We start from the raw sequence: 23,049 nt of genomic DNA on the forward strand, positions 1-23,049 counted from the left end.
CGGACTGTCACTCGATGGGCCGGAGTTCAATTCCCCCGGCCGATGATGAAGAGTTAGAGGAATTTATTTCTGGTGATAGAAATTCACTTCTCGCTATAATGTGGTTCGGATTCCACAATAAGCTGTAGGTCCCGTTGCTAAGTAACCAATTGGTTCTTAGCCACGTAAAATAAGTCTAATCGTTCGGGCCAGCCCTAGGAGAGCTGTTAATCAGCTCAGTGGTCTAGTAAAACTAAGGTATACCTATGTGGCTGGGGAACAATGGGTCACCCAGTGAGTCGCATGTGATCTCTGGTAGCAATTATACTTTCGTTGCTACTATTATTATCTTCTATTTCTTACACCTACATATTTAACTAGTTTTAGTTATAACCTGATCCACATACACACTTATCTTTATATTTACTTGATTTTTATCAGTGTTTTTTAACCAATAAATAAAGAGTTTACAACCCTTCCCTCGTACCTGATATTGAAATAATGAAAATAAAGTACTTTGAAAATAAAATGCATAATAAAAATGCTTGCACACAAACAAACAGATTTAATCAGAGTTATAGCATTACATAGACGTATGCTAGTATATTGCTCAGCATTTAAAGTCAAATGATTATTTTAAGAAAAATGGTAGCTTATGTAGGGAGTATACACATATATACACACACACACACACACACACACACACACACACATATATATATATATATATATATATATATATATATATATATATATATATATATATATATATATATATATATTATAAAGTAAAGTTGTAGTTTCTGTCTGTCTGTTGAGTGCAAACTCCTCCTAGGGCTTTTGAGATAGACCCTTATAACCATATATATCCTGAAACTATACATCACCTACGTTACTTCGATAAGTATATTTTGTTTAGTTCGAAATACGCGGCGGCAGCTACTTGTATGTTGTTGGCCATCGTCGGTAAAAAACAGGCTGGCTGACTGCTCACGGTGGAACGCAGTAAAATTACATGCTTGACGCGTTGCAGTTACCTCCTCAACATTTTGACACCATGCAACGAGTATTTACGCAGCACTCTTATGATACAGTTGCCCTGCTCGCAAGTGTGTACCCGGCTTTACATTCTATAAACAAACGACAAAAGAATCAAATCCGTTTGTAACAACTACATCGATGCTTGCTTGCAACGTAAGTGGGATGTGCGCTGTTGAGGGGAGCATACCGGACGTGTATCATCCACGCACCATCAGCTCTTGTTCAAGAAACATACGGGATCTTGACTTTGCAGCTCACAACACCGAGGGCTGCAAGGTCAACGAATGATAAGTGCACGAATTCAGAAAAACGTGGTTTGATGTTGTTAACGCTGGTTTCTTGTTGTGACACAGCTCCCTGTATCTGTTTCTTCTCTTGAATAAACAAGATTGCGTTTTTTCGTTGTCACGAGTGGATTTTTCTATATATATTTTCAAACAGAGCATGATAAGCGTTTCCTGGGATTATCATTTCCTTCTGTGCTTGTGCTCTAAAAGCAAAAGTATGTAGGAGCCAAGTATTTATTAGCCACAGTAGTCGTATATTTTTATCATCATGATCGTGCCGTCTTTTCGTATATGTGTGCAAATATGACTCCATGCGCAATATTTCTACTTTACGTAATAATTGTTAAATCTTCGGGTCAGAATATCTGAAAAGATTTTCGGAAACAAAATGCTGTTTAAAAAATGTTAAAAGACAGGGTGAATAAATTTATACATACAGTATGGTAGATACTGAAGCGTCCCTCTTCTTGAGTAAGACCTTTGGCTAGCTTCATAGCATCCAAATTTTTGCAGCTTAGTTGCTTTGTAAAGTACTTTAGTAATAAAAGAAAAAAAATAGCACTTAGGAAGATGCTCCTGAAACTTTTTGAAATCCCCCAACATTTCTTCCATTTCAAGTTCCGTGATATTTTAAAAGATTCATGCGCACACATATAATAATATTATTACAGAAGATAATGGAAAAAGTATGTGAAGGCAAAGTGTTTTGCATAAAATACATGAATTATTTTTCAATTTGACTGACAGGAAAATAGGAATACTTCTAGTGCCATGACGTTTATTCTGTGGATACCAGAAGCACTTTGTCGAAAGCCCTAATTATCTGTATGACTCCTATGTCTTTTTAGTTTTCTGAAAAGAAAAAAACTATTGTGCTGACTTTGTCTGTCCGTCCGCACTTTTTTCTGTCCGCCTTCAGATCTTAAATACTACTGGGGCTAGAGGGCTGCAGATTGGTATGTTGATCATCCACCCTCCAAATTGCAGTCTTCTAGCCTCAGTAGTTTTTATTTAATTTAAGGTTAAAGTTAGCCATCATCATGATTCTGGCAACAATATAGGACAGGCCACCATCAGGCCGTGGTTAAAGTTTCATGGGCCGCGGCTCATACAGCATTATACCCAGACCACCGAAAGATAGATCTATTTTCGGTGGCCTTGATTATACGCTATAGCGGCTGTACAGAAAACTCGATTGCTCCGAAAAAACTTCGGCGCATTCTTTACTGGTTTATATGTCGTGACTGCATTCTTCCACTTTTCAATATCTTTATTAGTAGCACCATCCATTGCAATGTCTTTGCTAGCACTGCTTTTGAATATTCTGGCGACTGCCATCATTCTAAATATCAGGTTCTTTAGTACTGAATCACTGGACGACTTTTGTTGTTATCATACTTTTCCTAAAGCTAGAATTGCAGTGATTGCCCTCATGAAATGAAAATTCTCAGTCAACGTACCTTTGGGTATCATATATGGAATTATCAGCTTTACAAGCGTTACGGTTTCTTTCACATTTTCTGATGTCACGGTTGCTGTCAAAATCAGTTTTAATAAACCTGAAATGTCTTGTATTCAGCATCCCTTGGAAGCCATGATCTCCCACCTCTGACATTTTCACACTTTTTTTTGCTAAATTTGAACTTTCATAACCGCTAGCAGAACCATATCTGGGGTTCGCGAGGTGCTTTTAGCAGTAATGTCTTGTTCCGAATTTTACTATGAGAAATACTTTACTCTGTTATATATATACATATACATATATATATATATATATATATATATATATATATATATATATATATATATATATATATATACATACATACATATCAAGATACATACATACATACATCATACATACATACATACATACATACATACATATATACACACACACATACAAAGAAGACTTGTTACCAGAGGATCGAAACCCCTAAGCAAACAGCACTTTTCAACCCTATCTACATATTTTGGCCTGTTAGAAAACGGATGTCAATCATTGCAATATATATATTGCAGTCATGTATAGTTGAATTTAATTCAGAAAAAATGATACGGGAATCAACTTTTATCTGTTCATGTTTGTTTTATTTGGCACAACGTCAGCGAATTTTGTCCTCGGTCGTTGCTCCTTTTTCAATTAGAAATCGAAGAATAATTCTTGAGTTTGTCAAACACTTCGTGAGTTTTCATGTGCCTTTCCTAATTCTCGCTATTAGTCTTCCTGGTGGAGCTTTAAGTTTATTATATTTATCTTAACTTTTGTCGTGAAATGACAAAATTCCATACAAAGGTTAGATGAAATGGATATTATGTAATATGATAAATCACACTTTATGCTTATAACATTATTTTATTCCAGCTCTTTGATTGTTTATCAAACTCTCCTCATAAATTTTCAGAACTTTGCGCACACATACTTGAATTATAATTCGTAAGTTCGTAGCATTAGCGCAAGGCTTCTGTATTCTAATAAGCTAATCCGAGAATATGTCCTCCCAGAAATCTGGTGATTCCTGGTTCTCGAATTTCCCCTCGGCCAGATCTGATCTTCCATAAATCCAGTTTGTTCTGGTCGGCGGTCATAGGTCGCGACGCCACGAGACACCTCAACAGTTGTTGTGCCCTGTCCAACATATGTTCGGTGACAAACACCGATATGATACCGAATCTGCGAATGAGATTCGAGAGGATCCAGACGATGATTCATTCTTGAAACTGATACAAACAGCATGGACATGTTTGCTTTCACATCCTCAGATAAGATCCTGTGTGACAAACACAAGCAGTTCCAAGGAATTGGAACTCCAGACAATAATATTTGTTCAGATAACGATAAGTTGTATTGAAGCTGGATGACTCCTTGTTTGAAATAAACAACTGGATAAGAGTTCCGCGAACATTTCCTTCTTCTGGTGCGTATGTGATGTTTTTGTAAATTTGGAATAATTCATTTTGTTCTTGTCAGAAGACAATAATAACGAGAAATTTAGCATTACTTACTCTTGCTCCCTTGACTATTTATATTTATTACGAACTAAGTTACGTACATACTTATAGAAATTTTTATCACACCGTGATTTATATACAATCATGAAACAAATGTCGTAATATCGAAATTACATCGGTATATCTCCGTTGGAGACATATTTATATATGATATATGGATATATATATATATTAGCGATATATATTGAGCCATATATATATATATATATGTATATATATTTATCATATATAAATTATATATATATATATATATATAGTTTCATGATTATATATATATATATATATATATATATATATATATATATATATATATATATATATATATATATATATATATATATATATATATATATATATATATATATATATATATATATATATATATATATATATATATATATATATATATATATATATATATATATATATATATATGTGTGCGTGTGTGTATACTTTAACTGGATGAACCTTCTGTGGTGGAAATGTTCGCAAAAAACCGCTTCATGTCCCTACACAGAGGGCTCATTAGAACACGAAAATTTCTGTACATACCCTACATACAGTGAAATGTTACCTCCAATTTTTTTTTTACTTTACTCCTGTGCTCCCTGGATATTAAGCCCCTTCCTTTCTTGTATCTATTTCATACCATTTTACAGGTGCACTCTGCCTTCCTGTCTCACTCTTTCTGAATATTTCCAAATGATGTGCATGGCCAAATCATCTCAAAAGACCCTGATCCAACCTCTCTTTGTCAGGACCCACTACTTTGTTAACCTTTTTGGCATTCTACACCTTTCGTTCACTCCAGACGTATTATGTGTACGCTTGTTTTGTGCCAAACATCTTGGTTTCTATCTTTGAGCAAATCACCTGTAATGCATTTATTCTCTTCTGGACTAAATATACTCTTGACAACTAGAGGACAATTTTTTTTTTTAGCATTATCGGTATAAGGTATAGGGGTACCAAATCCATTCCTTTGGCCATTTGGTGATTCCACACCACGCAGAGGATTGATGATGCTGTTATTTCGTGTTTTCTTAGCATCTCATGCTGTTATTTCGTTTTTTCTTAGCATCTCACTGGAATGAAAATCGTGTTTACCAGTGGCCTCGGGAAATCAGACCTTTTTGCCATTTGTGGGGTATTTTGTCTCACCAAGATGTCTACAACCCTTTACTTTTACAGCAGCACTGTCCAGTTTATTCCACTTACTATCACTGCAGTAAAAATTCTTAGTATATATTTATATATATATATATATATATATATATATATATATATATATATATATATATATATATATATATATATATATATATATATATATATATATATATATAAAGGCTCATGGTTTTGAAAAGTTATCAGCTATTCGCAGGGTCCATTTTCACTGTACGCAGCAAATTGGAAAATGCTGAAACTGCATACCACAAGGGTCGAAGAAACCACCTTGGTGACAAGACACGGGCTGGCAAATGCGTTTCAGCAAAGAACGTTCTAGAAGCTGAACCAGTTACAAAATCCGGTTTTTGAAGGATGCTTCCTAATAATGTATGGTGTGTACGTGTACTTCGTGACGCCTCGAAGTAAGAGGCGTGTCTTGCCGATCTTTGACCTCGAATGATGTCATACAAAAGTACGTTCGTTCGTGCGTTAGATAATGATTATAATGGGAGGAACTGTTGTTCGAATTTTTGAGATCCGATTCATGTGTGTCTGAAGATGTGAGTGATTTTTCACATGGAGACTGTCCCAGAGGACTTGTGAAGTGAGTAAGAATTCTTATACGTTTTTAGACTTTGTTTTTCAGAACTGTGAACACACGGTATCTCCTGTGTCAGTGAAATGTGTGTTTCTGCAATTTTTACATTGTATGATTTTTAATGTGACGTTTCTTCTTTCACAGGTATTTCTGTTCCACCCATTCCTATTCATTTTTCTTCCCTCACTCCTAGAGGATGAGAGTGGTATGACATTTGAGATGACCTGTTTTAATTGATTACGTGTTCATGTTTTGACAGATGAGTTATTTTCTGTAATTGGGGTTTATGATTTTGGAGCATTATTTCCTTAGAAGATTTTCTGATAGTTATGAAACATTGATTTCATTCTTCGTAATTTTTGAAGTTATTTTCGTTGATTTTGTCAATAAAGGGTTTTAGTTTTGTACTTAGTATCTCATTCCAGTAGTCCTTAGATTTTAGTTAGGAAAGATATAACTTATGATGCCGGCTCACGTTACTGCTATCACACAATGTCTCAGGATGAGATCAAACCTCTGTTCATAAAACAGAGACTTAAATCAAGTAAGGCTCAGAAAGGGCCGTTACAGTTTTTGTGGCAGCGTAAAAGGTAGCGTATAAGGTAGTTAGGGCAGTTAAAAGGTTTGCGATTCGGTTCGCTGGGTTAAAGGTCAAATTGGCCAAATGTGAGTTTCTGAAGAGAAAAATTGTCTATTTAGGACATGTTATCTCTAAAGAGGAGTTAGAGTGAATGATGAGAAAGTTAAAGCCATTGTGAATTTTCCAGTTCCCAAAACCAGGAAACAGATTCGTTCGTTCCTAGGTATGTCGGGTTTCTTTCGCCGTTTTGTGCGGAATTTTTCTACAAAAGCGTCTCCTTTGACAGATTTGTTACGAGAAGACGTTAAGTTTGTTTGGGGTGATAGTCAACAATTAGCTTTTGAGAAGCTTAAGAACGCTTTGGTGAACCCACCAGTTTTGAAGTTTCAGATTTTATCAACTGTTCACCTTAGTGACTGACGCGAGTCAGGAAGGTATAGGTGCTTGTTTGGTGCAGAAATTTGAGGGGAAATTACACCCAATTGCTTTTATAGCAGAAAGTTCAAAACGCGTGGTAGTAACGAAAGGCTGAAGTCAGTTGTGGACAAGGAGGCTTTCGCAGTCGTCTCTAGCCTTGTTCATTTTAAGATGTTGTTGTTGGGAAATAAAGTTGAGATTTTTACAGATCATCAACCGTTGTTAGAGCTTTTAATAAGCCAAATTTGTCGCCCAAGAGAGCACGTTGGTTCCTAACATTGAGAGATTTTGATGCAAACCTCAAATACATTTATATATATATATTTTATATATATATGTATTACTAAAAGGGCCTCATTCAAACTGGATGGTATCTAATGGAGTTTTATTCAAAAAAGTTACAAGTTTTCTTGGACAAACAGTCCACATTATCAAGTATCCGTACAATGAGCAGACGCGTAGTCCAGCTGTATTTATATCTGTGTGCTGGGTACTTTTAATCCTATAATGGCCTAGCTCCTCCTGTGTGACCCCCACCCCCTCGTGATCTTGGTCTTTCGCTGCTCCCTTCTTCTAGGTGTCCGTTTTCCGTGCGTTCTCTTGCATTCTTCCTTCATTTCCTTGCTACTATGGAGTATACGATTTTTCTAGATATGCTGTCTTGAAAGCCGTTTCCGGTGTTCCCTGCCATCGTGTTGTTGGCGCAAGTTATGAAGGCGTTCTCTACAACCAGTCTAGATGTTTTGTTGGTGTTCCTGTACAGAAAACTCATATTTTCCCTGTCTATTCTGTGATCATTTTCCGAACAGCGTTTGGCAACTGCCGACGTCTGATTATAATGCCTTATGTTCTGCAGATGTTGTTTGCTTCACTCTTTACATGAACTTCAAACAGAGCCATTTTCTCTAATTTATTCAATTAAATAGTTTACAATACACTTCAAAACAACTAAATGGTCACTCTCCTACCAAAATATATCCCTAACAACACCAGTATAAACCATAAATCAGAGTGATATTCTGTTTTGTTCTCCCGGCGATTGGCACCAAATATTTTGTAACGAAGTGATCAAGTACCTGGTTATTACACAAATATTAAAACCAAAAATTTACCTCACTTCAGCCAGATACCTGAAACCTCATAACAATAATATTACGACTGAGCACTCTAAAGGTAACAGTGATCCCTTAAAACTTGCTTAACACTTGAAAAATCAACCTAAGTTTATCAAGTTATGGGTGAGATAACAAGAAATGTAAAATGAAAAATAGCTTAATAGAAACTTAAAGTAATGCACTTGGAGATAGGCTATAGGAGAAAACTTCATAACTTTCTATTTGTTCTGTGGAGGGGGGGGCCTCTAATTTCTAAACACCCGGTATGTACGCGAGTGTGTAATTCGTCATACATGTTTTCTTTTTTAATAACTCAAACCCAATCGTCTGTGTACATATGTATGATATATATTATATATATGTGTGTATGTATATATACATACATACATACATACATACATATATATATGCATATACATATGCATACATACACATACATACATACATACACGATTTGGTTTGCGTTATTAGAAAAGAAAACCTGTATGACGAATTACACACTCGCGTATATAGATCGATGATACTTATCACGACGAGATAAACATGCCGAGCATGTACAATTAAAGCACGTATGTAAGAAATCTCTCTCTCTCTCTCTCATTATTCTTCAACGGAAAAGACTAATGATTTTAGCTGACCTGGCTGTGGTTTTCTTTTAAAAGCAAATACCTATTTGGTTATTGCTCAGGTTCGTTGCCCTCTAAGTGTTCGTTTAGATTGCATGACCAGCCTATACTTATCACCACAGCTGAGCTGCGCTAGGTATAACGTGAGCGGTGTTTAGTTTTAAAACAATTCTATGAAGTTTGGCTCACATGTTCATATTTTGCACATTTTTTCTGCGCTGTAAATTGAATGGTGATGATGATTAGGCGACTTTATTAACAAGTTGTCTCTGATATCGTGACAATTTCCTTTATGCTGTTCATCACAGCCTGTGCATTTGATAAGGTAAAATAAAATAATAATTTTGATTACCGTGGTAAATCTTTTAATTTTTTTCACATAAGAGGCTGTAGTATCGCATGATATATAAATAACGGTTAAGATCTCAAATAGCCACAAAGAAAAATTTCAGCCATGAGCCTTGCGCAACCATGTGCTTAGGTTTTAATACTTCTATAATATAACTTTTGACGAGATCTCAAAGGATTCTAAGTTTTAGCTCTTCATGAATGTCAGACTGTTTCCTTAAGTTGACGCTGAAATGTCAAGGAAATCAAAGATCCCCCCACCAGTGCTTCTTGTTACTGATAAGGTCAAATCGAAATTTCATCCTGTCGAATTCCAAACAAAAATTGGTGCAGAATAAATTCTGAATAATTTTTTTTTTTTTTTTCATTCGAAGGTGAATGGACAATGAAGAATTGAAGCGCAAGAACTACCCAGTAGTATCCAGAATTCATAACCGGTAGTGTTAGTTCAAAGGTCGGTGTCCATTATGTCCTCAGACTCCTCTGTGGGTCAGAACAAATGCACTAGGATGGCACGCAGGACAATCTGATGCATCCTTGAAGGGGTGTTGTAGGGGAGGACTCTCTCGTGTCAATCGGGCTTCATTGGCACGTGACGTTTGAAATAAATAGAATGTAGGCTATATTTCGGATAGAAAAGTTCTCTTTTTCTTCGGAGGTATATACACAAATTGGAAATTTAATAAAGCTATGCAAGGTTCAGTAAAATAAATATGCATGCATGCATGACTAGAAACATACAGGTATATATATATATATATATATATATATATATATATATATATATATATATATATATATATATATATATATATATATATATATATATATATATATATATATATATATATATATATAGTGAGTTTGGTATGTATATATGCATGAATATATGCTTATTAAAGAAGATTTTTGTTAGGCCAGTCAGATTGGATTTACAAAACTGACGTAAAATAATATAAAAGACACGGTTTTTGCTGTTACCAAAATAATATTTACCAAAGTAACATATATAACGCACTCATACAGATCCATTTACCCAGCAATTCAAGAGACATCATCATCAGTGACCCCGTCAGTAGTAGCGCCAGGTAATTGTTAATTAATTAGTCATGAGGTGATTTACCTGTAATCTTACCTTCTTCAAACCACATTAGAAGTAATCTATTTGTTAGATCACGCGCGAGCGAAAAGCAGAATGGCACGAACTGCAGGTAACTTGTAATGAGAGACAACAGTCTATAAATGAACTTTTAGTTTGGCTGTAATGGTATTAATAATTTCTGGTATATCTTCAATTGAATTAACTGATTCTCAGATTTGATGAACTTTATTTATATATATATATATATATATATATATATATATATATATATATATATATATATAATATATATATTTAAACAGGATATATATATAATATATATGCAAGCTTTAACAGTTATTAATACAGAGGGCTCAGGGACCTCATTTAAACAGGATGAAGAAGGATCTGCCCCACTTAGATAGCGGAGATAATTATTCAAAAATGAGACCTCAAAAGGATTTTGCAAGACTTTCCAGGACTAACAAGTTATTGGTCATTGACGGCTGACACAAGTTTTCTGCTTGATGACAGTAATGCTCCAATTGTTCCCTTTGATTAACAGCTCTCCTAGGGCTGGCCCAAAGGATTAGACTTATTTTACGTGGCTAAGAACCAATTGGTTACCTAGCAACGGGACCTACAGTTTATTGTGGAATCCGAACCACATTATACCGGGAAATGAATTTCTGTCGCCAGAAATAAATTCCTCTAATTCTTCATTGGCCGGCTGGAGACTCGAACTCGGGCCTAGCAGAGTGCTAGCCTAGAACTCTACTGATTTGTCCAACGAGGAACTACATTTTGGTTCACTGCACCAGGTATGCTAATGAGAGACGGATGTACCATCTAGATGATAAAACCTTGACTGAAATTTTAGGAGACAACATTGATGTTGGCCCTGTTTTGAGTTTTTGAAAAGCCTGTTGTTTTTATGAAAGTAACATAATTTTTATATAGATATGTCTTTTTATCTTATCTATGGCGGCTTTAGTTCCATTAGAAACTAAATCTCTTCGATTTTACCTTTTATAACATTGACCTTTAGAATGTCTATTATAAAATCATTATTTATATCATTTCCATTTTCATTCATTCTCATCATAGCGCTGAATGTTAATTATATCTTAGTTTAACCAGATCACTGAGCTGATTGACAGCTCTCCTAGGGCTGGCCCTGAGGATTAGATTTATTTTCCGTGGCTAAGAACCAACTGGTTGCCTAGTAACGGGACCTACAGCTTATTGTGGAATCCGAACCACATTATGACGAGAAATGAATTTCTATCACCAGAAATCAATTCCTCTAATTCTTCATTGGCCGGTCGGAGAGTCGAACGCTGGGCCAACGGCGTGTTAGCCGAGAGCTCTATCCACCTCTCCTATGGGTCCCAGTGCTTGGCTTTATACCTAAATCACTTATTCCAATAATAATAATAATAATAATTTTCCTAAACATGGAAGTCTTTACTGGTAGAGACCGAGTGCAAAATCCATTTTTGAGACAGAACATAGCAAAGTGGGTGGGTGGACTGTGACTGTTAAAAGAAAAAAAGAAAAAGAAAAATATGGCGGTCTTGTGATAGAACGGTATAACAAGTCTGAGCTTGTAAATTTGATGCAGCAGTGGCCTCTTCTGGGAGGGATCATGGGGGGAAACAAGACCATGCTTGTAAAACTGCCGGATGACGCAAACAAACACACACACACACACACCTTTGTTTGTGAAAATGTGGCGAATGTTGACGAAAATATTAACTTGAATTGGTCACTTTCTGACTGATTGATCATATGGTGAGAATTAGTAGTTGTGGTTTTTCATTCAAAAGTAAGTAGCCTTACTATAGAGAGCTACTTTGTCTTGAGTATAAATTGAAAAGAAAAACACTCGGTAGTTTACGAGGCTTAAACTATGGTATGATTCGTTATATAGGCTATGTATGGGAACTATTTATAGCAATAAGTAACTTGAAGCGAAGAGTACTTTTTGCCATACACACGCACGCACAGAAACACACTCATGTATATATATATATATATATATATATATATATATATATATATATATATATATATATATATATATATATATATATATATATATAAATGTATGTATGTGAATTTTTATCGCATCACCGTGACATTTTTCATACACAGATATTTAGCTACAAATGTCATTTGATATCTAATTCTCTCCACCTCGTTCGGAAATAAAACCGAAGGGAATTATACATACATATATAACGTATAATATATATATATATATATATATATATATATATATATATATATATATATATATATTATATATACTGTATATATATATATATATATATATATATATATATATATATATATATATATATATATATATCACACATGCATTACAATAGAAACTGCTAATCATATTAGATAGAGAGAATACTACAAGTCAAAGGAAAGCAGCCCAGTGCAGAAATGACGAAGAAAAACAAAGCAAATAAAAAAATTTAATATAAAAATGAGACTATCAAGCGAGACTTATAATCATTACCCAAATCTAATGTCATAGTTTGTGCTGTCTTTGAATGTTTGTGATGAATATACACTATTCTAGGGGACTTATATTATTTATATTTGACTGCATTACATTTCTCCGTTTGTGTCTTTATGAGAGAGAGAGAGAACCCATGGTTGGTGAAGGGTGTCCCGGTTGTTTCTATGGCTACCTAACGCCAGCGGACATGAGCCAGTCAACCAGTGGGAACGGCAGGATGTCTAGACGAATGTTATCTTTAACAACGGTATCAATAAATTTGTTTACTCTTTATTACACATAAACAATACCGATATTAGGTTTTGAAATTTTGAGAGGTAAAGAACTCTGTACAATCTGTACATTAATTTATTCTTCAAGTTGATACTACAACAAATAAATAAACAAATACAGTGTCTATAGTATACTCAGTAGTCTCACGCAAGGTCACGTGCCTCGTGCTTTCGGCTTCTTGTGATGCTGAGCATTTCCGCATTCGGTCTTATATCGCAGATATTGTTTTTTGATTACGTGCATAACATCGTACACAAGGCAGACCTGTTTCTAAGAGCGCGTTATAGTTCTTGAAGAATAGGAAGAACAATCACGTTCTTCAGAGATGAGGATGAAATGAGACCTTTGTCGTATTTATGTAGATCTTGGGATTTCCGGTGTATTTTTATCTATATTCCAAGAGTTAAACAGAAGAAAAGGGTATTATTTCATCCTAAAACCGTTCTTATTTCGTGGAAATAACTTATTATACAGTGGTCTCGTTTTCTCTCATTGTACGCAAACACACACACACACACACATCTATCATCTGTCTATCTTCTTCTTCTTCTTCTTTTAACGTGCTTTTTCCCTATGCCTTCTTTTCTTTTGATTTCTTTGGGGTATATATATATATATATATATATATATATATATATATATATATATATATATATATATATATATATATATATATATATATAAATTATATATATAAATGGCATTCTTCCGGCTTTCCTCATTATTTTGAATACTTTCACCTTGAGCCCAGTATCCTAAAGGAAGGATATGAATTAAGATCTTTTTATGAACGTATGGTTTAGATCCCACATCCACAAGCATCAAAGTTTACCAAGTTGTAGCCCTTGTTTACCCCCAATAATCCCTTGTTTACCAGCGACAGACAACCCAAGTGGCATTTCTCTGCCAGACGTAGGTTTGGTGTGAGTCATGGCTGGGGTCATTATTTAGCTCTAGCCCTCTTGGCATGGCCGTTGGGCATGTCTGAGAGATGAAGGTTCCTGGCCCAGGCTATGGAAGCCTGGGTCTTCAAGAATCTTTTGATGAGTATGACTGTTTTCATGGTTCCAGAACAGAGGGTTACAAACTTTTTCCAACTTTCAAGCTAACAAATTAAATGAACAGTAATTTAAATGAATCTTAATGCAATTTCACTGTCACTATATCTTTATTGAGAGTAGTCGTCATACCCTAATTCCTCCTCTCTCTCTCTCTCTCTCTCTCTCTCTCTCTCTCTCTCTCTCTCTCTCTCTCTTATTAGGCCTAAAGCACACGCGAGTGATGAAATCGATGAGTGATGAAATTCTTAAAAAGTTAAAATGTAGTGCAGAAAAGCGGAGATGTTGCGTATGCTTCGTTTCCATTCATTATGTTATTATTTTGTTTTTCTCTCTTTGTTTGGTGGGTAATAGTTGCCTGGTGTTGCATCGACCGGGTACATCGTTTATTCATCCTAGGACATATTGCTATATAACTAATCAAATAAGATTTCCATTGAAGGCATGTGAATACATTGAGATGCTTAGGTTTATTTAGTTATTAATACCTATATCAGTGCAATATTTACCCAGAACCTGTCATGAAAACGATGAGGTAATAATATCTTCCCATATATTAACACCGGGGTTGAAATAACAAGGAATTCCCGAACATGCTGTCCTTTAAAATATGAATGTTTGTACATACACACGTACAATCGTGAAACATTATTGCAGCTAATATAAACTAAATAATTTACTGATAAAATAAAGGGAGTGAATAAAGAAACGAAAGTAATACCTACTCAGTTTTCACTTTTATTTGGCCTTGTCCTATATATATATATATATATATATATATATATATATATATATATATATATATATATAATATATTATGAGAGAGAGAGAGAGAGAAAGAGGGAGAGAGTATGACCACGAGGGAAGGGAAATAACGTGTTTCTCTGGCCTTTGCTTTGGGACATTATATTTTACTTGCTTTGCGGCCGTGTACTCTGTTCATACTTTATATCACGTTTTAATTCCCGTGATAGGAGTTAAACACGCATATCCAGTACATATACATATAACGTAAATAAGAGACAAAATCATTTGTAAATCAAATGGCTCGTCAGTGTTCTAGAATATGCTGATGTTGGATTCTGGTTATAACCTGAAAATGTACCTTTTGGATTAGGATTAAAGACTGACCACGGCTGGATAGGAAACGGGGCTACTGTATACTCACCAAGGTCCGAAGGAACTTTGTACCTTGATACTCACTATCTTCCATAGAATAATGTCATCTCGTAAAAAACAAAAACACAAAAGCACAAGACGTTGGAAGTAAAATCGAGTTCAAGAGCATTAATAAAAAGAAAGATGCAAAATTGTAATGAACAAAGTGAACCACCTGTTAATATTTAGTAGGTAAAAAAAAAAAAATCGCGAAGTAACTGAAATTCTACTCATGGAAGAACTGTTTGACGATGATAGAATAGGAAGACGGTGTAGAAGTTTATAGTTTATTTATTGTCTGGTTTCAAAAAGAGCGACCATCGTGGCAACCGGGCATAGACTTGTTGTTGTTGTTGTAGATTAAGCTGGCCTTGACCCAACGCCTGTTCTTCCAACGTTGGACTTGTAAGGGAATTTGACCCTTAGGGTGAATCCGTTTGTCTGACTCCAAGTTACAAATCTCAGTCCCATAAAGCTCTTGATCAGATTTGCGTATACAGCGTAAACCCTGACCGTAAATACACCAGGCTTATACTTGTCAGATGCCCCCAAATATTCCACATCATCAGCGTCTTTCAAAGTCTCTTGCGAAGATGTCATTTTGAACTCGACAGTTTATAAATCACGTTAAGAATAATAGCAAGACTACTACTCCATCATGACCATGAAAACTATTCTATCATTTAAAAAAAAAAAACAATTCTACGCAATTAGAAATTCGACATTCTGTTTTACCACTGCAACTGGAAATTTATACAATTTTAAGAGGAAAAATTATGGAAATACAGAAGCCTTGATAACATAACATTGTAATTTAATTGTAATTTAACTTAACGAAAAGATTTCATGAAGACACTGGTGAATCGTTACAGTCGTTGTTTGTAAGCTATTACAGTGAAACTGCGCATATATCCGTCAAATTAGATTCATGTGATTTTATGATTTAAGAATACTGCTTTCTCTCTCTCTCTCTCTCTCTCTCTCTCTCTCTCTCTCTCTCTCTCTATATATATATATATATATATATATATATATATATATATATATATATATATATATATATATATATATATATAGATATATATATATATATATATATATATATATATATATATATATTATAAAATCAACGTCAGAAGATTGAACATACATACATAAAATGTCAGAAGAATGAACTTAAAAATGTAGAATAAACTACGAAAGTACTTTTTCAAAGTCCCGGTTTTCACTCGCCTTCTGACGTGGATTTTATCATATTCTCAAGCATGCGTCCCTTCGTGCTGCATTGGATATATGCATATACATAGAGAGAGAGAGAGAGAGAGAGAGAGAGAGAGAGAAAGCTGAGGAAGGGCAGTGTAAACCCTTACCAAAGCTTAGTCATAAACTCTGATAGCAGAACATTCGCAGTGTTTCTACGTCTATAACCACTGGTTACATAACGAGTGCCAAGTATTGAAAAAAAAACTGTTAACAAAATTGCGCTATTGTCCAAAGGCGTTTTTAATTCCTGGTCAAAAGCCTCTTCCCCCAGAATGTAATGGTAAAATCAGGTTGTGTTTCGATATTAGGAAAACAATTTATGAGGCACTGAGTTAAATTTCAGGATTGTATCACCACGAACCCGTGACCCCGGTGTAGGGTTACCCTCTCGTCCCGTCCGTAACAGTCAAAGTAACCAGAACTGTTTGGCATTTGTAGGGGCGGAAGCACTCACGTGGTAAAGAGTTCTTTTACTTCTTTAGTTGTGGGTGATGGTGGTGGTGGTGTTCATGTTTCTGTAACATATGGAATGTCATTTAAGTGCTGTTGGCTCACGTTCCCTTTATTACGGTCATGCATTGTATGAATATACACATATATATGTATATATGTTTGATTTTAAATCACGATGAGGTAAAAACGTGATGATTATACGAACAAAGTTTCAGCCATGATGGAAAGTGAAACAATGGAGATGCTGAGTACTTTCGTCTTATTACTGAAACTTGTTCATCTTCTTCGTTTAACGTGCTTTTTCCCATTTTTCATATGGGGTAAGCATGGTGCCTTCTTTTGAAGGACTTTGATTTGGCGTTGGGGTAGGCTGTAGCCTCGATTGGCTGCCCTGCCTGACATCGCTTAGACCCCGGTAGCACATGTGTATATGTGTCGTGCCAAATCCCCAGCTCCCTTTCCCCTGGCAGCGAGGAGACGTGAGCGGTTTAGGCCGACAGTTCAAGACATGTAAGGCGTCTGTTATGTTTTTAGAAGATGTTGGAGTGCCTTTGTTTGTGTGTGTATTAGCCTATAACACCCATTTGCTTTCAGCAAACCTATCTGTTGATTACATACATAATCCCAGGGTGTCTGCACGGATAGCAAAGTGTCTGCCCTCTGACCGGCCAGCTGCGGATTTGAACCCGCGACACAGACTTCTTATGAAGTCCGAGTTTGCTGCTCTACCAACCGAGCCATCGAGGCTCCATTACTGAAACTTGTTCATATATATATATATATATATATATATATATATATATATATATATATATATATATATATATATATATATATATATATATATATATATATATCAGGACTCAGGCAGTTGGCAAAAGCTGGATCAAACATTCAGACATAAAGTGTTGGGAGAAGCCCAAGCATGCCGTACGATCAGATCACATATAAACTATTTAAAATCACCCACGTTTCTGGACCACTGTTGAAACGTTTCCAAGGCTAAGTAGTCAAAATATATTCAGTTAAACGGCAGACAGAAAATACACTCACATAAGGAAATATGATGAATAAAACTGAGTAACAAATAGTACACGTATTTGCTAGTTCTATTTCCTTTCCTGTCTTATGAGTAATAATAATAATAATAATAATAATAATAATAATAATAATAATAATAATAATAATAATAATAACAATAATAATAGTAATAATAATCAGTGGTCTGGAATCCTTCGTGGTCTGGATTCAGGTTCTGGTACTTCACAACCTGAAATAATAATAATAATAACAATAATAATAATAATAATAATAATAATAACAATAACAATAACAATAATAATAATAATAATAATAATAATAATAATAATAATAATCTGTAATCTGTCAATTTACTCTTCAAAATGGGAAGAATTTTGACTTGTTTGGTCCAGATTTTGGTCCGCCCAGCTATAGATCAACGTATAGTTTACCAGCTCCCTGGAATCATTGCCTGTAGATTAAACGATCTTCGCTACAGTCATCTTAATTAAAATTAGATATAATGAAAAATCTGAAAATATCTTAAATGACAGCGCGAAATTCTTAGAATTAGCAGTTTGATTTTTCGAGTAAACTTAAAGCAGAACACCACAAATAGATTCTTAAAATGAATAAGAATATGTTTGTGGTGTTGAATGAATAAATAATTATGAAAACCTTGACGTGTACCAGTCTCTATAACAAAGAGATCTTACACTCTTTTCTATGGTTTTCAAAAACAAAAAAAAACATTAGGAAGGTGCTCATGTCACATTTTTTAAACGCAAGTATAAACTAGCCAAGTTCTTAGTTCCTCTAAAAAGTTGCTTCTCTAACATCAGATGACTGTAACCTTAATAATTCCCTCAGTTATATGGAAGCAGTTCTGTGTTGGGTTTCGACTTGTTAGGTCCCCTTGGATATGGAATGTTTGTTTAATAATGCACCTGTGGAGGAGACCAGTTATCGTAGGTAAGATTTTTACTGCCTCTGGCATCATTTTTAATAAACTTACCAAATCTGATTTTAAAAAGTGGTTACGATTGGCGGTGCTGGACAGGGGTTTTGCTTTTAATGGGAAATCTTAAAAACAAATGGACGGTATGGCAATGAGACCTCCATTGTGTCCCACTTTGGTGCCATGTAAATTCCACCCACGAATCTTCCACCCACAATAATTTCACCCATGTAAAATTCCACCCACGAAGGTTCCATCCAAGAAAATATAATTTTAATATAATATTTAATACAGGTTTCACCCACTTATTAATTGCTTAGTATTATTTGTTATTATTTCCAACCACGAAAATTGTATAATTTAAGTGTCAACAATTCTGCTGCTGTTTAATTACTTTAAACAACCATCTTCTTTACGTAATGGTATTTAGATTAGACTCAACTTTCCCAAGATTCCACCCACGAGAACTGTAAAAATAAATTCTCTTTAATTACTACGTTGTTAAAGAAAGGTGTTTCCCGCGTATATTTGCTCTGTTGCCTGATAAACAAGAGGTCACCTACCGAAGACTTTTTTCAGCTATTCGTGATTTGTGTCCAAACATTCAACCAGTGCAATGTATTATGGATTTCGAACTAGTTTTGCACAATGCCTTCACAGCGGTGTTTGAAAGTGCTGCTATATCAGGATGTTTGCTTCATTTTGGTCAGTCCTGCTGGCGTAAAATTTGCGAACTAGGTCAAAAGGTACGGTACAACACTGACTCTTCTTCTGCAATAAAAGTGAAATGCTTCAGTGCTTTGGCATTCTTACCCACCAAGATGTTGTAGATGCTTTTGAACGACGATTTACCGACAGAATTTATTTCATATTTTGAACAAACTTACATTGGTGTTCAGCGAGGAAGAGGGGAACGCTGACGAAGAGTAGAACCTCTTTTCCTTCAAGAAATATATAATGTAAAAGGACGTACTCTAAACTACGAACCGAGGACGCACAAACGTGTTGAAGCTTTTAATAGTGCTCTAAGACCCTCTCTAACAAGTATGCATACAAATTTGTGGGCGCTTTGTTCTGCGCTGCAAAAAGAGGAAGCCCGTACACAAACAAAAATAATTCGTTTAAGACGAGTAGATGCCTCCCAGAACAGAAAAAATACAAGTCTACAAATGAAAGACTGAAAAATCTTGTTGAAAATTATCAGCCATCATGTAGGCTGCTATGGAATATCTAAAAGGTATAGCGCATAATTTGCATTATAAAATATTAAAAAGTATTACATCATTTTATATCCGTTTGTTTTAAGCTCATTTCAAACAATTAAAAGGCATTTATATTTTAAGAATAAAATATACGTTTGACATCGTATGTTTTCTATATTCCTTATTAGCTTCTATAATTTCTATATTTTCTTGTGTGGAATTTTACATGGGCGAAATTTTCGTTGGTGGAATTTTCTGGGTGAAATGTTCGTGGGTGGAACTTCAGACCACCCCACTTTTGCTCATAGCGTCATGTGTTCCCTTGAGGAGCACATGCTAGATAATTGCCCTCTAGAATACCACCACTATTTTACCGAAGGTATTTATAATACCTTTGTGATTTTCAGAAGCTGGGGAAATACAGGCAGCTTTTTAGAATATCCTAATATTTTACGTAAAATGATAAACGAACCACTGAATACAAAAATAGCAAATTAGATGTTTTAGTTTTAGGAGGATAATTATTTAATCCTAACTTCTAAGGCCATTGCTCTTTTTTGACTTAAACTAAATTTAGTATCGGCCCTATAACAAATGCCCTGTACTCTGACTTGAAGGTCGGCCTCATTCTATGAATAAAAAATTTAGTATCGGCCCTATGACAAATGCCCTGTACTCTGACTTGAAGGTCGGCCTCATTTTATGAATAAATAATTTATTTACATAGATATTTTGTTGATAACTGCTTTCAGTCCAAATTTTTTCTTAATCATCTTAAATTTTTTAAGTTGTTTTATTCCAAAATTTGCTGTACTTACAGTTCGCAAATTGTCAACTTTTGCCAGTCTTCTGCTGCTTCAAACTGTCTTTTCATAATGAATTATATAACTCATTAATCATCATATTAAGGCTATTAATAAAACGTTAAACAAAGAAACTCTTTGAATATCGGCTCCATATTTTAATTTAAAGAAGGATTGAACCCTTTAGTGACTTCTGGTGTGATATATGAATTTAATTCGCCAAGATATGACATGGTGACATACGTCATTCGTGTGCAAGATAAGTAATAGTTGACTGTAGATAGATTCTCATCATGGCGTTGGCAATAGAACGCGGGGGGGGGGGGCGTTAAGCTGTCGAACTGCGAATTCTGCAATGTATTACAATATGCAGACAGATGTAAACATGAAATGAAATGTGACGATTCTGGAAAATTGGGTAGAGCCTCAAACGACCAACTTTTAACCAACTTTTTTTTCGTTTTTTTTTTCAGACAGTGTTCCCCACATGATCCACATCAAGCCTCCAGTCCTGTGCTGCACTTCTTTATCTGCCGTGAGTAGGCTATAAGTGCCCTTTTTAGATGCTCAGTGTCTTTTTTTGCACTGTTAGGTGTTTCTTTTATCTTCTTGTACTGCTTTATTTTACTTTTGTTTTTTTAATATTCTGTTTTGTTTTTCTCGTCTGAGTCGGCAGACCTATTTATTTTGACTTTTTAACCTTAAATATGAGACAGTTTTATTCAGAAACGTTGGTGATTCCAAATGAATTACGCCTGATTATAAGTCATGTCTACCTTTCTCCACTGCTTATATATATATATATATATATATATATATATATATATATATATATATATATATATATATATATATCTATATATATAATTTTCTGTATATTTATATGCATATATATTTATATTTGTTTTATATATAATTTTATGTATACATATTTATATTTTTATAAATGTTCTGCTGTTCGACCTCTCTGCAGTATTTTAGTAGAAATATAGAAAGACAAAGCCAGGGAAAAACTTTCTCTGTGGAAAGTAGAGATGGAAGCGGGCTAGTTGTTGTGTTCAAAATTAACCATTCCTAACAGCTTATAAGTTAGTATTAGAAACCTATCCAACAGGGAGGTTTTCACCAGGCCACCTTTAGTGAGGGTGTCCTTAAGCATTACTTCTCTCTGTACTATGTATCGGGGATGTTTTTGTCATTTTTCAGAATGAATGGCTATTTACAACAACAAAACCAGGACCCGTGTCCTCGACCCGAGGTCAGTCAGTCAGAGAGAAACTGACAGTCTTAGAGAGCACACTCGTTCGTGCTCCTGCCCACTCTGCCCTTGTCCTTTCGTCTTTTTAATACTTAGTGGAACGACGTTACGTGTTTTTCACAGATCGTGGGCGTCAGTTGCAAGTGTGCAAGCAGGCTACGTGAAAGATGTCTGGAAATGACAAGTATTCGCAGACCTGCTGGTATTTCTCCCACTGTACTTCCATTTCCATTTTCCCCCTTCCTTAGCCGCTGACTAAAGATCATGGTGGAACCGTATTTCCTGTATGAAGTCGAGTATATGAATTATAATTAGTATTGCGTAGTGAGATTGCATAAGGTATCCCCCTTGCAGTAATTAAGGATTAGGGAGACGACACAAGCTTTGGAACCTGATCATACCCCTGTTTCGAAGAGGAATAGCCTTTAATAATCTAAGAAACTGCGTATGAGCTCGATACTAGGGCTATTAGCTGTTGCGTCATTGAAGTTAACGTAAGAGAGATTTTACTGTGTCCGAAGGGGACTAATTGGCATGTAGATTCCCTCACTGTAACAATTCATTTTCCTTTGCTGGACTGGGTGGGTAATCAGTGGGTTTTATTTAATTCATTTTGTCCCAGAATAAATAAAATATTCAGTACCCTAGTTCCAACTGGTAACCTAAAATAAATAATTAAGTTAATTGTCTGTCTTTTAGGGTAACTTCCAGCCTTAATCGATAGGATTACGTGGGTCTTCAGTAAAGCAAGGCTGCATAAATTGCAGTAATTAATAATTACACTCATCCACCGACTGACCACATAACAATATA

At 35.0% G+C, this 23,049-nt stretch overlaps 1 protein-coding gene across 9 annotated transcripts in view; it reads left to right on the forward strand.

Annotated features, from left to right (window-relative positions):
* The window catches only part of Balat (Beta-alanine transporter), a 299,782-nt gene that overhangs the window by 96,187 nt on the left and 180,546 nt on the right, over positions 1-23,049 (forward strand). For 3 of the 9 annotated variants that reach the window (XM_067094822.1, XM_067094752.1, XM_067094812.1), the window contains exons 1-2: positions 5,999-6,093; positions 21,452-21,513. The gene's annotated coding sequence lies outside the window, so the exon portion shown is untranslated. Of the gene's footprint in view, positions 1-5,987; positions 6,094-9,547; positions 9,628-21,451; positions 21,514-23,049 lie in introns of those variants that run through there. The other 6 variants (XM_067094756.1, XM_067094760.1, XM_067094766.1 and 3 more) reach the window with 3 other exon arrangements.

The sequence above is a fragment of the Macrobrachium rosenbergii genome, chromosome 4, assembly GCF_040412425.1.
Source record: "Macrobrachium rosenbergii isolate ZJJX-2024 chromosome 4, ASM4041242v1, whole genome shotgun sequence".
NCBI lineage: Eukaryota > Metazoa > Arthropoda > Malacostraca > Decapoda > Palaemonidae > Macrobrachium > Macrobrachium rosenbergii.